The sequence below is a fragment of the Zonotrichia albicollis genome, chromosome 1 (genome assembly GCF_047830755.1).
Source record: "Zonotrichia albicollis isolate bZonAlb1 chromosome 1, bZonAlb1.hap1, whole genome shotgun sequence".
Classification (NCBI taxonomy): Eukaryota; Metazoa; Chordata; class Aves; order Passeriformes; family Passerellidae; genus Zonotrichia; species Zonotrichia albicollis.
The window spans coordinates 101,656,949-101,673,368 of record NC_133819.1 but is presented as its reverse complement, the minus strand read 5'-3'; the positions used below and the strand labels follow the sequence as shown (position 1 = coordinate 101,673,368).

The 16,420-nt window shown below is 37.6% G+C and overlaps 1 protein-coding gene across 5 annotated transcripts in view; it reads left to right on the top strand.

Moving 5' to 3' along the window:
* Positions 1–16,420, top strand: part of LDLRAD4 (low density lipoprotein receptor class A domain containing 4) — a 284,848-nt gene that overhangs the window by 47,241 nt on the left and 221,187 nt on the right. For 2 of the 5 annotated variants that reach the window (XM_014266815.3, XM_074548144.1), the window contains one exon: positions 1,089–1,208. The exons of the other annotated variants lie outside the window; for them this stretch is intronic. The gene's annotated coding sequence lies outside the window, so the exon portion shown is untranslated. The remainder of the gene's footprint in view (positions 1–1,088; positions 1,209–16,420) is intronic. 5 annotated transcript variants of the gene reach the window in all.

The window sequence follows — 16,420 nt, the reverse complement described above, 5'->3', positions numbered from 1 at the left end:
TTTTGGCCTAGTATAAGCAAAGATTTGTTCTTTCTGTGGATATGAGTATTTTTTTCATCACCTTTTTCTGTCTTTTGCTGTGTGTCATTGTGAGAAATGCTGACCATAGGCAGCCAAGCCTGAGGAACCACAGAAATTTTTGCAGAACTACTGTGCCCTTTTTACTTTATCTTTTTATCTTTTTCTTTTTATTACTTTACCTTTTTCTGTCTATTATAACTAATTACTATAGGACTTAGTAAATAAAAATTTTAATAAGTCTGTTTTGTGCCCAAGTGCAGTCAGAAAAATGTGACAGACATCAGTTTACTTTCTGTCTAGACCCTGCAAGAGTTTCTCACGCTTCATTTCACAGGAGCAGTGAGTATTTTTGTGGCCTGTCCAGCCCTGTGTGACAGAGTCCTGCCTCAGTGTCAGGAAGCATGCCCGTGGGCCTTACAAACATTGTGTATTTGTGAGAGACGGAGCTACAGTCTGATGAGATGATTAAAATTCTGCAGATCCACAGCTGACACCTTTTTGACCCAGATCTGAAGTTCAGACTTGGAAATACTTCAGTCCCTTGGAATTTTAGGTCATGCTTCATAGAATTGCTGTTTTCATAATTCATAGGCTAAGTGTGATGGTATCATTGTTGAGTCGCTGAGTGAATTCGTGTGTGTGAAGCAGCCATCTGCTGTCAGGGCTGTGTCTTGTATCTCCCTGGCCAGTGACAGGGGAGGTCATTATACCATCTCACATGGGAATGGTTTAAGGTAACAACGTGGCTGTGTCCGAAAAAGTCACTTCTGCTTACTGGTAGTAATGACATTTAGAGGACTGAGGCAGAGGATTGGGAGTTTTAATAGAGGAATGGAGACTTTGTGAAGACAGAAATGTGAAGGGTTGGCATATTTGAGAGGAACAAGGCTGGCTTTTGTAGCAGGGTTTTTGAGTTATTTATGGAACCAGATGAGGAAGAGAGAAACTGTCTGCACAGGAGAAAAGCAGATTTCAAGATCTGGAAGAGAAGCTGCATAGAGTTGTTAGGCCACTGACCTAAGAGGAAGCAGATACAGATGCATGTGGTCTCATTTTATTTTGTCTAGACTTGCATACCTTGTATCCTTCCCAAGTGGAGAGTGATTCGGTCTTTTGGAACTCATACAAACCTTCTGCGTGTTTTGCTTCATCCAGCGAATGTCCTGGAAACCCAGCATACCCTCAAGGTTAGATCCTTGTGTTAAACTTGCTGTAACATTTGGGCAGGATGTGGGTTAGCACTAATGATGGGATCCTGTGCCATCTTGCTCTGCCAGGTCCTGTTTCTTTGGAGATGCAGTAATCAATACCAAAGAAAAGTAATGCAGAAACTAAGAAAATTATTTAGCAGGAAATAACTGATTCAGACTCTCGGAGACCAAAGATGGTTGAGAAAAGCCAGACACAACTGGATGTGCAGCAGTGGGGATTTTACCATACTGGTTCCTGCAAATTGCTGCCAGGCTGTTGAGAGCTGAAGTTAAGGTCGAGCTGAAACATTAAAAATTAGGACTAGGACATCTTGCAGCACACCTCATGGAATGCATTTAGGCTTTATTAGCTGCAGCTGATTCAAAAATGTACTCTCAACAGATGTAGCCAAACAGGAGGAAGGAGCAATTTAAAAATCCTCATTTATGCATTAATCCAGTGGTAAGAAAATGTGAAGTTGTAATTGAGTTCTATACTTCCCTCCTTCTTGCTGGGAGAATTTTTTTTAGATCTTAATTTCTAATTTAGTACTTAGTCTCCTTTCTTTTTCCTCCTCCTCCAAAAATCTCCTCAGACCCTGATGGTTTAAAAATGATACCATGCAGAATTGATGTGTAGGTTGTGATGTGCATTGGAGGTGTGATGTACTTCTCTTAAAATCTTAAAAGCAGGTAAAGCTGAAAATGGCTACATTCACTTTTATGCTGTCTATCCCCTTTGTTCTCTCTCCCTCCCCCTTCTGCTTGTGCTCACTTGCTCTCTCTTTAGTATAACACAGTTGAACAGCAGTGAAGTGTAAAATGTGCTTTTGCCAAGGTCAGTTTCTTGTGATTACTCGCCTGTGGCAACTTATGCCAGTTGCAACAGACTGAGTCTCAGCAGTCCACAAAGTCACACTGGTGCTTATGCAGAGGACACCCAGTGTAGGTTACAGTAACCGGAGTCTGGAATGGCTCACAATGCTGCTGAATTTTAGCTGCTTTATTTAACTCTTCTGATCTGGCTTGTGCTTGCTTCAGTGGTTTGGAGTGTGTGCCATGAAACACTGGGTTGTCCTGGTTCTCTGGAGACCCTTGAGGAGGATTTTGAGTTGGTGAAATTCTTGTTGTTAGAGGTTGTTTCTTTTCTTATAGTGGATGGCTCAAATTTCAGAATTTCTCATAAATGAAGAGAAGATAAAGCATCATGAACACATGCATCTTCTAAATATTACCCATATTTTTTGAGATTGGCTTGCTTTTGGGTGAAGTTGTATCAAATACTGCCCTATTGACATTGGCACAAGAGAAACTGTTTACCTACACAGCAAGAAATACTATGGAAAATTTTAAGAGGTAGTTTTTAAGCAAGAATTTACAAGATGAGGAGACAGTCTTAAATGTTGTGCATGCTCATAAGCATAGAATAATTTTTTGTTTAGAAGATAAAAATATTTTGACTCCTGAGACAGAGGAATGAGTGTGAGGTTCCAGAACATTCACTTTGGTAGATAAGATTTGTTGGATTTCATTTTGTTGTATACACTGGATTAGCTACCACTGTGTGGAAATAAAGTTAAGGGACCTTTACTTTCATTCTCCTTTCTCACATATGAGCAAAACACATTCCTTTATGGAAAAATGTTGTATTTAGAACAAAAAAGCATGGACTTCCTGTATTGTTTGCTTATTTGTACTATCAGCAATATAGAGGATTTTGTTTTCCTTCTGGAAGTATTTACTTTTGGAAGAAGTATTTATCTCCTGAGCTGAGTGTTAGTGGCTTTGGGGTTGCTTGTTTGTCAGTACTGACTACTAGCGAGGCAATAAATAATCTTGATGATCAACTAGAGCTGAACTTTAGCAACCTTGATGAAATTGAAAATTTCATAGCTTAAAATTTAATATGCATTTGATTAATTTTGAAAATACATGTTGCTGTATTCCCTCTCATGTTTGCTTTGGAATGATTCCTGAGCCACAAGTAAAATAATGGCTCAGCAATTCAGTCTTGTCCTGTAAACACCCTTGCATAAAGCACACAGGAATATTCTTGTTATGCTCAGTGAAACTCCCCACAAAACAAGGTGAAGTGCTTAGTCCTCTTTTTCAGTTTAGTCTTACTTCCAGGCTTAGAAGGAGTAGTGTTCATCAAGGAATGTGTTACTTGTTGCTTTTTTGCCTTACGTGGAGGACAGTTAAATTAGTGTTTTGTTTCAAGACTGACATTTGCTTTTATGGTATTCATAATTTATATAATTCCATGGGTAATCCACCCCCTTTCCTTTGCTTTTAATAACATTTGTATTGGCCCAGCTCTTATGGAAGAATATGCTTTGAGAGTTGTATTCCAGACTTTGTGAATATTGATCTGTCTACTCCCCTTTAAGCTGGAAATTCCTGGTAGAAATGAGCAGTGTTTTGTGTGCGTGTGATGGGGCATAGGGGCCTGTAGTACTTGCAGTGATTAGTGTTGTCTTCTAATTGTTAGAGCAGCAGTGGAAATGAGTGTTCCCTGTAGGAGGACATGGCTGTACTAGAAGTTGGTCTTCAGTCAGCTGAAAAATGAGAAGTGGGTGTTCTTGGGTGAGGTAATACCCACCCAAAAAAGTGCCATTGTCTGTGCTTACCAGAACCTGCCACATTAATTTCCTTCTATCTTAAGGAACTTGTGGAAAGGAAAGAACTCTTCAGGCACCAAAGTTTTCTTTGGAACATTTCCAATGACGTAGGTCCCTGCAGTGGGCTGCTGCTGCATGCTCTGAGGATTTCCTCATCAGTGCGTTCAGCACGAGCAGGCAGGTGACAATTGAGATGGAAGGAATCTTCACAAAGCCCTGAACCCATTCAAATCTCCATGCTGAGCTCCTAACTGATTTTTAAAAATTCATTAGAACTTCACTATTTCTCACATTCTCACCTCCTGGATTCTGGGTGATAACAGAAATGCATTGCTGCACACATTGAGGGTAGATGTTGTGGGGGGAGGTTTGGACAAGTGACATTCTGAATTCCTTGAAATCTTGGCAACCTAATTTTTCTTTTAACTCATAGGTAGAGATCTGAAAGCTTGTTAAGGGATTTGTTCATACACTTCCTGCTACTTTTAAAGGGAGTTCTTCAAGTCAGTGTCCTTGTAAGTTTAAAAACATTTACTGAGCTAAGACAGATGTGCTGGAAATAAACATGTAACATATGGATAGAATCTAACTTTTATAATACTCTTGCAGATTGTGAGTACCACAAGAGTTTTCCCTTCCTGAAGGCAATCACTAAACTCTTGTAGAAGTAGAGGAGTGCCTACCTATTCATTACTTTATTAATTTTATTAGAAACAAACTAGGGAAATGAGCAGTGAATTTGTGTTGTGCAGCAAAACATTTATATATATATATTTTTTTTTTTAACTCAAGTGTTTCTCCTTCTTTTCTTGGCAACAGTAGCAGTATCTCGTATCATAGGTGTTCTGTTCACGTTCCAGGGAGTATTTGAGAACTAGGAACTGCGTAAAGAGAAGTCAATAAATTTAGACAGAGAAAACATTCTCAAATTCCTTATAAAAGATGTTTATTCCAAATAAAGGTCTGTGTTAATCTGAGGGAGCAGTAACTCTAGCAGTTATCATACATATATCCTTGGAAGTTGAAGGGGAGACCAGTTGATAAATCATGGGGGTTTCATAATTTCCCCTTTTAATGGCAAGTTTTTCTTTTAGCTTATAACAGCTTTTAATAAATGTCAGTTTTAAATTTCAGTTATGATAAGGCAGCATGATTCTTATAGTTTCTTTTGTCAGATGGGCAAAATTCAGTGATTAGAATGTAGGATTAGGAGGCAAGGTCTCTGACAGATTTTACTTATGGCTTTGACACCTGAATTGCTGCATGGACTAGGACAGTCTATAACATGACTTTAGCATCCCCAGGGGAAATACTGACTGTAATTTTCCTGCCTCATGGGTGCATATGAAGATTAACCTCATGGAATGAGCAAAGTATTTATTAATAGATGATAGTTATTGATATGTCACCTCCTTGTTCATAGCAGTGACATTGCTAATATATTATTCCTGAGGGGAATGTAAATGAGCACATAAGCCAAAAGACATTCATTCAAGTAATTTTCATCATCCTGTTCAAAAGCACGTGAATTCAGTAGTGGCCATGTTAGTACTTACTGTTTGGATGATTTAAAAATACTTTAAAAAATGCCATGAAATACAAAGGGAGAACTCAAGGTCGTGCTCACTTATTCTGTCTTCACATCACAGTGACTGGAGTGCCTTTGATAATCTTCTTTTAAAGGCCTGCTAGCTGACAGGACAGGGAAAGCAGCATACATTTATATCCAGTTACACTTTAGAAGTTTAGTCTTGTTGCATGTTTTCTGCTGTACAGGTATAATGTATTAAATTGTGAAATATCCAATAGCAGCATGGCTTTTAAATTTTTTATTTCTCACATTTTTCATGGCTGAGGTTAAAGATAAATAAAATATTTTGCCAGTCTGTTTCCAGTGTCAGAGCTGTCGTTTGGACTGCCATGAGCATGTGGGAAAATGAATATTACTTTATATTTCTTTCAGTGGTCAGCTTGAAGGATGTGAGGGAACAGCAAGGTCATACAGGGTTTTGAATGAGGCTTTTTATAGATCCTTTTACTTTATTATTACCTCCTAAATGAAAAAGGCTCCCTGGTCTCTTTTTTTTTTTTTTGTTTCTCTATTGATCTGGAATTCTGTATATACTCTAATATACTTTAAATATTAAAAATATTCTTGTCATAAATGACCTTTGGGCTTAAAATGGAATTACTGCACAAAGCCTCTGTTTTGGATGTGGGCTGAAAGAAAGACATATGATAAATATGCCGTGCAGAGGAGAGGGAATGCCCTTGAAAACCCAATTTGCTACAAAAGCTGATGCCCAGAGGTAATTTTGACATAGTATTTAGTATCTGATCTGTTGCCTGAAAGTAGTGGTGGTGCTCCTTGTTCCTCTTGGTTCCTCTGCCATCATCTCATTGGACTAATCTCCTTTTTTAGTGTTGTAGTCCAGTTTGCCTAAATAATACATTTGAAAAAAAAGAAGGCAAATTAGGTGAATCTTATCTGCTTTGATAAACTTGATGCTGGCAATGACCGAGTGGGGCCGTGATTGGTGTTCTGTTGTGGTTTCGGTCAGAAAGGTCCCATTCCCTCTGCCCCAGTGGTGGACACAGAGCTCGTGCCCTGCAGCTGTGTAGGAGACAGCTCAGGAATGTGGCCCAGCACTCTCAGTGTCCTCTGCAAAATTTCACTGCCTGCAGGAGCTGCTGAAGGTTACTGTCGTGGCTTCAAACCCTTGTGGTGAAAACACATAACAGAAATATTCAGAATGAAAAGATGCACTGAATTTAATGGTATGTTTTTGTAATGGGAGTTTGAGTTTCTGTCTGGTGTTATTGATGGAGCTTTTTCTCTGTCAAGAATTAAACCCAAAGCAATGACTTATGAATCATACTTTGTGTCCCACTTACGACTAGCTTTGACTCATCAGTGATTTTCCTTCTGGCATGATTTGGGGGCAATGCCATTTATTTTTTCATAGGAAGTTTTAATAATTATTGACTGTGGGATAAAGATAGAGATGAAGGCAGTCCAGATAAATACCTGATTTTATTTAGGTCTGTGTTTCTAAAGAGTCAAATCATACAATAAAGTATTGTATGATTTCTCAAGAGAGATGGGGACATGTTTTTCTGCTCCTTCAGTGATAATATCAAAGAAGGGAAGTAACAAGTGAGGACTAAGAGCTCATTATTATGCTCATAATTTATTTGGCCCAATATTTTTCAGCTGTATTAGAAATGAAAAAAAAAAAAAAAAAAAAAGGAGTAATCTCATGTCTGGAAAGTATCTCCTACAAATAAAGCCCAGAACACAGAACTTCTGATTTCTAGATTTTCTTTAAGCTACTGATGATCTCATTATAATATGCATTTGTACACAAATTACACTGGTCATGTAACTTCTGCCATTCTTAATAGTACTTATTTTATTGGATAATGTCATTTTAAGTGTTACATTCATCTTGTAATGTAACCAGGCACACAGTACTTTTAATGCTTGTTTTGTGGGAACTTGAAAAGCAAAACTCAACTTCTGTAGTGCTTTCTAAGTTTAAAAATTTATAATGATCTAGAATTAACACATTGAAACGCTATAAGAATATTCTCTCTTATTAAGAGCAACTGTATAGTTTTTTCTATATTAAACTGTTTATACTTGCTTTTTCCCTATAACCATCATCTAAATACTCTTAATGTCTTTTGTAGAAGCTGTAAAAGCTTTCAGTTAGGATTCTCAAAGCCTTTTGCTTTCATCTGCATGCATTTGTAAGCCTCAGTGGCTGAATTCTTACATACAAACAGTAAATTGTTTAATCTGTTCGGTATTCTCTAATCTCTCCTCCTCACTATACATTAATTGTCAGAACTTGACTCAGGGGATTTGTTTCATGTAGGAAACCAAAATTATCAGGAAGATGCAGCTATACAAGGAATTCCCTTAAGAAATTACTAAGTATGTACTTTTCTGCTGTATATGAAAACTCAAAATCCCTATATTTGCTGCATGCCCAATCAGTAGGTGCTTTATCCATTAACTGAAGTGGAATTCTGAACTGGAATATCTTTAATTGATGATTTAAAAGTTGTTGGAGCAACTAGAGAAGACAGAAATGTGACAAATGTGTAGGATATCCACATGCACAGGCTGTGTATATATCATAGATAAGATGCACAGATTCTCTCTGCAGGTATGTGAGAATCCAGACTCTTCTCCTGCATCCTGTTGGCACATGGTCATTAATCTATGGGGAATGAAATCCATGTGGCTAAATCAGACTTCTTAAATTATTGGCATTAGTTTGAGCCAAATATTTCTTTTGCATTACACAATGAATGGGAAAACTTTGGTGCCAGGGAAAGAACAGAACTGACTGGTAAATGTGACAGTAATATTTATTATGGGGCTTTTCACTGTAATCTTATCTGACATGACCAGCTCTTAATTGGAGGTAACTTTTTCCTCCTTTCAAACTGACCAAGCAGCCACCCTTAATACAAAAAGTAAATAAAAACTTGCTCTCAAATTCCCCATTTCTTTTCTCTGCTGGAGGCATCCAGTTTTGTTGATAATGATCTAATCTGTTGCATAACCAGAGAATACTGAGCCTGCTGCCATAGCCTGCTTCTTTCTTGGCACTGTTGGAAGGCTTCAAAGAGAAGCCTGTGTGTGTGAGGCGACTGCTCTACCAGCAAGAGTGAGGGGATCAAAGCCTACATTTGGAAATGGAAAACAACAGAAAGAGAAGCAGTTACCACACAGTTGCAATCCTGAAACTGAAACCAGTCTCACAGGAATGAACTGTTTTGAAGCTGAGGGTAATTTATTGCAAATTGTACAGAGCGGGAAAAGATCATAGATTTTTAAGGAAAATTCATCAAGATTTTATTTGGTAGTTTCTTGAAATTTTGAACAATTTATTGTTAAAAAAATGGATGTATTGACAATTATATCAATTGATTTTGCATGATGTTTTGCTGCATCACATTTTCTTCTTGGCTCTGCTAATGTTTTCAATTAGGAAGTTCTCAAATGAAATCAGTTGCAAGGATTCCTTCAAGAAAAAATAGCAAAGTTTCTGTACTGATTTCAGCTAGGGTAGAGAAATTCTTTGAAGATTGGATAGTTGTTTCAAGATTATATTTAATGATCTTGGGAAAAATACAGTGGCCTGTGGTGTGGAGTTTTTTTTTGGTTTGTGTTCAATTTAATAATAAATGGAAAGAATTTCCACATTATCCCCCAACATTTTGGATGAAAATTCCTGATTGTTCAGGAGTTACCTAATTTATGAACATCTAATTTATTTTTCAGTGATATTAATAAATCAAGTTTATTATTCCTTGTATTTTAAGTACAGGGTCAGATGTTATTTTATTTTCATTTGCAATTCTGAATATTTGTCTTTAATTCTATATGAAAATGTTCATATTTACCTATGCTAATTTAATAAGCCCTTGGAAATGTAGGAATCTGAGCTGTATGTGTTATTAGGGAAACTTGCTGTAAGGTACAAAATATTAAGCAGAAAGAAACCATGAGACTTTCAGAGTGCTGACTTAATGGAGTGTTCTTGGCCATAGTTCATTTGTCCCTATCATTTACTGTGCTTTTTACTGTGGTTTTTATGGTGGGGAAAATGACAGTAACAGTTTTTTCATGCTCATCACCTCCCTACAGAAGGGAGGCAAAGGCGAGTTGGAGGGGCAGCGAGCTCACTCTCCCTGCTGTCCTTGTTACTGGGAGTGTTCTGTGGGATGTGCCAGGTTAATGGTGTGGCTGTGCTTCCCATTCCTGGTGACTGGCATCCTGTGGTGTTTCCTTTGTGCTGTGAATCCTAAGAAAAACCTCAAAGCACAATGTGATCCCTCTGGATGGAGGTACACGTTATCAGGGTGTGATGCTTTAGTGGCTGAAACGGTTTATACGCATTAACTTTGAAATAACGTTCAACTAGAATTTTGGTCTCCAGTGTTAGAAACATTCCTCTCTTCTTGAAAAGCAGATTCCTTACTATGTATATTTGCTAAAATTTAAGTTTTGATGGTAGCTTGTCCTGATGCTTACAGCAGGCAGCTGTAGTTGTGACAATGACAATGACTGCTTCCTTGGACTGCTTTGGCTCTGTGGTGGTGTGTGTTTCTTCAGGGGTTCTTCCTTCTGGGGTGAGAAAGAAGGAATGGTTGGTCAGATCAGACTCTTTTAGGACCTCAACTGTATTATAAAAAATATGAGCAATCTGGATGTTTTGAAATATGTGTGAGATGTATTTAGACATTATCCTGAGTGTCACAGGGTATCTTCTTTATCCAAAACTATCCCAGACCCTTTCTTGGAAACACTAGTCTTTGCAACTTTTCTTATAAAGTCTGTCTTTTTTACAAGGACTAAACAAGATATTTTTCTCTTGCTTTGTGAAACAACTGAGTTGTTCTGTCTGAAATTAAAATACTTTAAAAATTAAGACAAAGCAGAGACTTGACCTGAAAAAATACAGACCAATTTTTAAAGCTTAGCAGTTTTAAGGGATGAACAGTTCTCTGATCCCTAATTGTAATGCTGAGAGTCAGCTGCATCGATCCTTCTTGCTTGAGAAGCACTACCACCAATTTACTAATTGCCATGATAATGTTACCTGGAACATGTTAAATACCTGTTTAATCTTTTGTTATACTGTTTTCTGTCATTCCTTACTAGTAAAAAAGATCAGCAGCGGAGAAATTGTATATGCTTAGAGAATCCTCCTCTTGTCCTCTTTTTTTGGGTCATTGAAATCTCTCGCTTTTCAGAGGCTTTTGTACTTTGTTTTTATGTTGAGGGTATTTTTGACAGGGAGTCAATGCTCAGATTGCAGTTTTAGTTACTATGGAGAAGCTTTCCCACAGAAAAGCTTATGCTCTATTTTCTGAACACTGAATTTGACCAACTTCCTCTTAACTTGCAGTTCTGGAGTTCATTTTGTACCAGTTTTCTTTAGACTGAAAATTCTTTTGGCTCAGGCATGCTTCCTCTTAGCCTTTGCAATCTGTAGTGTCCTAATGGAAAAAGAAAAAGATGAGGACTGGGACAAAAGAGGAATATATCCTGAAATCCTGCATATGAGGAGGGAAATAAATGTAGCTGCAGTCTGATTGTTGGATTTTGTTGAAAGAGAGCAATGGCATGGCTGTCTCGCAAGTGAGTTTATTGGAGATTTTTAGTATATTCTGATTATGTATGTTACTTTCTCTACTTGAGGATATGGTTTCCTTACACAAGGTGCTAGATTGTTGGGGTTTCCTGTTTATGTTGTGCAGCATGTAAGAGTTGTTTAAGTTAAAGTTTTTTTCCCCTGGGAAAAACTTCCTGGGTCTGGGCTGAATGGCAACAACACATGTACGTGGGTTCGTATGTAGTTGTGGGGGTTTTTTTTGGTACTTTCTTGTGGGGGTTTTTTTTGGTACTTTCTGCAGTTTTTCTTTGTGTCTGCTATGCTGAATACTGTTTGAAGAGGTAGCTACATTAAGGTGTAGTTCAAAGTGGCAGGAAACCATATGAAGCTGGGAACTTGATCCAGAAATAGATTGTGAAAGGTTCTGAAAGCATTTTATTTTCACCTGCTCTGTCAGCATCTGTGCTGAATGAACACTTACTCTTAAGCCCACTGTTCTCAGGCTGGTTAGATTGTGTGATTTTTATTTTTCTTTCACCTCCTTCAGCAATAGGAAGGCATTTCTGCAGCCTTTGAAAGGCCCAAAAGTTTGATAGAATTGTGCTGCAATGCAGGCTTTCCTCCTGGTCCTGTGCAGTCACTGTGATGTGAAGGGTAGGAACCTTTTTCTCTTCATCCTTTTATTTCTTTCAAATCACCCATTAAATACCTGAGAAAAAGCAGGATGTTGGGGAAAAAAGTTTTCTACATAATAAGAAAAGTTCGAGAAGAAGAGATTCAGAGAAGGAGCAGCTTTCTGGGTTATGCCTGGAAGATTATTCACATTGTGGGAGGACTTCTGAACACAGGGCTTAACCCCAGCATCTTTTCAAGTTCCTAACTGAACTAAAGACAGATCAATTTTTCACCAATTATCTGTAAATGTGGAAGCATTTTAAGCATTTTCACTGGCTGTTGGCACAGTCTAAGACATAATTAATGCTTTCTGGTCTCATTTTTTTTTTTTTGAGGTACTGTATGGGATGAGGAAGGAGTGGACCCTCTATATAGGGTCTTAAGGTTTCAAACATTGGAAGAATAACAGTATTATCAGATAACCCATGAGGAAAGGGAGACATAAGAACTGCAGATCACGCTGCAGCTAATCTTCAAAGATTGGGATTATAACCAAGGTGGTATTTTCTGTCTCCTCTTTTTCCTGTCTGTGTAAATATAGACATATTTTTATTCTGGAATTTCAGTACTGAAATCCTTAAGTAAAATCTCAAGTTCTTAAACTACAAAGAAATTGTTTCCTGAACAGATGACAGAGTAATCCTGAGGAGTGCTGGGTTTTGCTTCCTCTTCCTCTCTTTTCTGGCTCTGTTTCACTGAGGTTCGCAAGAAAAAGCTCATGAACTCTTGTAGTGGATAAAGGCTGAAGCTTCTTGTGTATAATCACAAGCAGGATGACAGAGACACTTTATCAAAGTGACAGTTATTGTGTATAGAAGATTAGTGATAGACAGGAAAGATTTTGTTATGAAGTCTTTCCCAAATCGTGAACATTTTCAGTTGTGTGACCTTTTCTAGTTTAATTAGTGTAAATCTTAAAAGTGCAAGACATCATGATTAGAGAAGACAAATGTTGCTCAGCTGAATTGCAGAGTTTATCCCCTGAATTTGGTATGAGGCATGATGTTCCTTGCTGGATTGCAAAACTGAAATTGGCTCTTAACAAAGGATCATCTTGAAAAATCAAATTCACATCCATGTTTCTAATACCAGCCATACCTCTTGTGGTTTTGCTGCTGCTGTCAGCTTGTATCTTCTTGTGTAAAGGTCTTAGATTCATCAACACTTCTATTAATGTTTATAAAGAAAGCAGTGAGTGTGTGAATATGTGTGGCTGAAAATCACATTTCCTGCAGTCGTCCCAGCAAATTACAGGCTCTCTTGAATTACTCTTGAATTATATTTTCCTAAGTATTACCTGGTCCTCAAGTAATACCTACAAAAATGTGAACTATTCATTCATATCCACACATTTCTCGGTTTGGTTCTGGGGAGAGGAAAAGCAGCAGGAACAAAGTACTGAAGATTCATGATGTCATGAAGCTTAACTAACTTACTGTGTTGCATTGTCATTTAATAACTTCTGACAAAGTTTGTCTAGTTTTTGTTCTGTCTTTGGAAATGCAGTTTATTTGCTTATAAAGCAATAACTATAATATTGTGATAACTTGGGGTGTTCCAGTCTCCTCCTCTCCAGTCTTTATTGAAAGTGTGTGTTAGGGTACTGCAGCCAGGTTGTCTCTCCTACATAATTATAATTATAATTTCTGTTTGCTTCCCGAAATTCTGGGCATGACACTGGTTTTGTTGTTTATAGGAAGCTATGAATATCTACTGTCTTAATTGATGTAAGTTTTAGGTCAAGTCTTAATATAAAAGCTTAGAAAATGAGCTTAGATGAGCACAGTTTCTGCATGTATTATTATTGCTTCTTAAATGTTGTCTTTATAGTTATTATGGAGACTATTCTGATGGAAAAAGTGTTTAGGACTTTATAGCTGAGTTTGAATTATGTGCATGTATTTGTATCATGTTCATTGGATCAGAGGCATCAAAAGCCATTTTAGAAGAAGCTATTGCTATTTAATAGCGGTTTTATATTTATTAGGCAAATGACCTCATATAAACCCTAATTTACGTGCCTTAAGTACTAAGAAAATAACATTTTAAGGTAGCATTTGAATTTAGTTGCTCCATTCTGTACTTACAATAGGGTTAGCTGTGGGAATGTGTTTTATAGTTTTTTTAAAAATGATGTGGCATTACGTAGTTGAATAAATAATTTGCATTTTAAATGTGAAAAAGTCAGCACCACTTAGACTCCTTCACTCATGCAAACTAGTCTGTCTTTTTGTCTAAGCTAATTCAGAAGAACATGTGTTTGCACACATGTGAGGAAAGCCAATATCCAAAATATGACAAAAGAAAGGATTCCTTACATAAATACCCAGTGGTCCACAGTGGGTCAGCAGTGTCCTAGAGCACTGAGATTTTTGAGGTTTTACAGGCAAATCTTACAAAGACTTCAGTTTAAAAAGATAACTTTAAATATGAAAGAATTGTAAATCTTCTCAGTTTACCTTTAATTTTGACCTCATTTTACAGGTCCTCACCCATACAGTCAGAACAGTGATTAGACTTGTCCAAGGCCATCCACATGGCCTGAATGTTAGGTGCGATGGTGTAGGGGGATACAGTATGGGTAAGTGAAGGTGGTATAGAATGTAATCTTATCCCCCAAAGAATTGCAGCTGAACCAATTACTAAAGATTAGGAGCAGGCCTGATGTTAAGAGGCCACACCTGTAGCCAATAAGAAGTGTTATAAAAAAGTGGATTGGTGGGAACTGGAGTCAGTTGGCTGCTGTGAGGACAAGGAAGAGTCAGTGCCTGGAGGAGCTGCCTACAGAAAACATTAAGGAGGTATGAAACTCTAGCAATATGGAGCCCTTGCAATGTAATGACAATAGAACTCTTGCACTATAATGACAACAAATGGTGAACCTGATGTGATTCAGGAAAAAGGACTCAAATACTAAACTATATGAGCCTGTGGATTTGGGTAAAAGGACTTGAATACTAAACTACTGGTAAAATATATTGATTGCAGCTATTAGTATTTGTTAAATATGAGTATAAAAGATTTTGAAGGTAAGTACTTTGTAAACTGAGAAAAGCTGCAAAACTGAACCAACACTCAGAAATACATATTTATTCGTACTATCATAGGTTGTCTGAACATTTGTGTAATAACTCTTAACAGGCCACACCTGTAGCCAATAAGAAGTGTTATAAAGGAGTGGATTGGTGGGAACTGGACTCAGTCGGCTGCTGTGAGGACAAGGAGGAGTCAGTGCCTGGAGGAGCTGCGTACAAGAAACCATCAAGGAGGTATGAAGCTCTAGCAATATGGAATCCTTGCAATGTAATGACAGTAGAACTCTTGCACTGTGTGACAACACAATGGCATCTCCTCTAGGAATGCTGAGAGGTCTCCCAGATGTAGGTGGGTAGAGGTATTGACATGACTGGACCCTCAGTGCCTACACATGAAAAACAACTTTGTTGTGGCATCTGTGATATTTTAGCAGCACAAATTTTTAGTTAGGGCAGATGCATATCAGAGATAACCAAAGCTTTCTGGTTTTCCTACACAGCTTGGCACACAGATCAGGGAAGTTCTGTTTGAAACTTCAGTACAAAATGGAAATCCTGTAGCTGGTAACTGTGTCCACACAGAGATCTGCACCTAGTGTGCTTTCAGTAGCTTATTATTGTCTCATGAACGAGTTGTTTCTTTTACCTGCTTTGGGTTTTATTTTTATTTGGTGGTGTGGCTTTGATAAGACCTCATGAGTCTGATCTCTTTTCTAAGGAAAATTCACAGGACCTGGTATTTTGGCTTCAGTTTTTTTAAAAACGCAGTACTCTTTGTGGCAGAGCACAGCTTGACTGATGACAGCCTAATGATAGAAAAGTTTGCTTTGAAATGGGGTTTGGTTTAGAGCAGGAAGTTCGGATGTGGTCTTGTAAGGGAAATGTGATGAAGGAACAGGGAATATTTCTGCTGTGTTGTTAGGAGACCTTATGCTTTCCCTCATTTTTCTTGGTTTTATCTGTGTTTCTCTCTGTTTTACTGAAGATGTGCTTCACTTCCAAAGTTCAGAGTAGTGGTTTTGTGTCAAATTCAGTTCAGCACATATTCATTGGCTTTTTTTTTTTTTTTTTTTTTTTGGTTATCTGGAAGAAATTGCAGTCTTGCAGAACTGAAAAACATAATTTGAGATTTTCTGAGCTTGGAACTTTTCCTCATTGTTAATAGTAGTTTTAATTTTTGGGCAGCTCATCACTTGAGTGTGTTTGGGTGGGCACTGTGTGTCTTCTGTGCCTCATATGTGCTGCTGTGTGGATTATGTTCTCCTCACCAACAAAAAGGAGATGTCATTGGAATAGGAAATATTAACATTAATGCCAATTACTGCAAAAATGCTGAGAGTTTTCATTGGAAGAGACACTAAACCTTGTGCTTCAAGGCTTAACAAATGCCTAAGACACAGATCAGGGAAGTGGGGAAAGTTTTTTATACATCTGCAGACTGATGGGCCTTGGTTTGTTTCTGAAATGTACAGTTATGGCTGTTGTCTGAAGTTCTTGATTAAATAAAACATAAGTGTCTAGAGGCTGATCTAAAGAATCCCAAAGGATTTAATATGGCAGTTGCTCTGTTTTTATGATAACATTGTCCTTTGCTCTCTTGTTTATCACCTATGAAATTGATTGTTTTCAGTGATATTAAATTAATATTGCAGGCTTAGACTCTAGATGCAAATTAAACTTTTGATTAAATCTTCATTGATTTCAGGTAATGTATGAATTTCAGTCCAAGTATATGAACGTAA